The sequence below is a fragment of the Apteryx rowi genome, unplaced genomic scaffold (assembly GCF_003343035.1).
Source record: "Apteryx rowi isolate R43461 unplaced genomic scaffold, aptRow1 scaffold_768, whole genome shotgun sequence".
In the NCBI taxonomy this organism is placed as follows: Eukaryota; Metazoa; Chordata; class Aves; order Apterygiformes; family Apterygidae; genus Apteryx; species Apteryx rowi.
The window spans coordinates 246,348-247,630 of NW_020451058.1; the positions used below are offsets into that span (position 1 = coordinate 246,348).

Genomic DNA, 1,283 nt, shown 5'->3' on the forward strand with positions numbered 1-1,283 from the left:
TGCTTTGGGCCCCCCCCGCGTCGCGAGGTCATTAAACGCCTCCCCGAAGCCCGAGTCCGCCGCCCTCCGTGCGCGCGTCGCGGCAGCGCCGGGGCCCGAGGGGACGGGGACGGGGACGGGGACGGGGACGGACCCCCCGGCGGGGACGGGCTCGGGCTCCCCCGGGGACGGGGACGGGGACGGGCTCCCCCCGACGTCGGCACAGCAGCCCCGCGGGCCGTGGCCTCCCGTGGCCCGTGATTCGCAGGCGGGGGGCTGGTGGCAGGGGGCTGGTGGCCGCGGCGAGCTGGGCGACCCCCTGTCCCCACCGTGGCCTCGCCTGGGCACAGGGGACCCGGACACAGGGGACCCCACAGACAAGAGGGACCCCGGGCACAAGGGACCTGGCAGGCACAAGGGACCCTGCGGGCACAGGGGACCCCACAGACATGAGGGACCCCATGGGCAGAAGGGACCCCCCCGGGCACAGGGGACCCTGGGCACAGCTGACACCCCCCGCGGGGCCGTGGGGCTGCGAACACATTGCAGAGGCAACGGGGGGGCCCGCCCGGGGTGCAGGTTCGGGGGTGCAGAGGCAGTGGGTGGTGCCCACCCGAGTTGTGTCAGGTCTCAGCCAGGGCTCGCCCACCCCCAGGCTGCGCCGCAGGGACAGCGGGACCAGCACGACCCAGGTCCCCTTCCCTGCTGCATGACGTCGTGCCTGGTTTGTGGCCCCATACGATGACATCACGCAGGGTGACAGGGTGACATCACGCACGATGCCACGTGGCGGCTGGTGCGATTGACGCGTTTGCGCCGTGACACCACTCTGCCGTCACATAACGCCATGCGTGACGCCCCGCGATGACGCCACGCCGCGGCCTCGCTTGCCGGCGTCTGCTACGTGACGTCAGGCGGTGACATCACGCGCGGGCAGCGGCGCCACCGGCCGCCGCGTGACGTCAGGCGGCGGCTCCCCGCGGCGGCACCGGCAGCCCCGCGGCCCCGCCCGGCCCCGCGCTGCGCCCCGCGGCCGGGGAGTCTCTTGCGCGACGCTCCCTAGCCTTGGCGGGCCGAACCACTGCGCCACCCGGGAGGGGGGGAGCCTGAGGCAGCGCGGCGGCAGCGCGGTCCCCAGCGGCGGCCGCCGCCCCGAAGGCCGGTACCAGATTTTAATCGCACCGAGACAGATCCGGGATCCCCTCGGAGGGGCGGCGGCGGCGCTGGTTGCCCCTCGGTGCGGCGGCCGCCGGGCCGCACCCCCCCGCGCGGGCGCCTTGGTGCGGCCCGAGGTGGGAGGGGCG

General features: G+C 75.8%; 1 protein-coding gene across 1 annotated transcript in view; it reads left to right on the forward strand.

The window, feature by feature from the left end:
- The window catches only part of EMID1 (EMI domain containing 1), a gene marked incomplete at its 5' end in the record, with an annotated part of 14,318 nt that overhangs the window by 12,097 nt on the left and 938 nt on the right, over positions 1-1,283 (forward strand). The window lies entirely within an intron of this gene.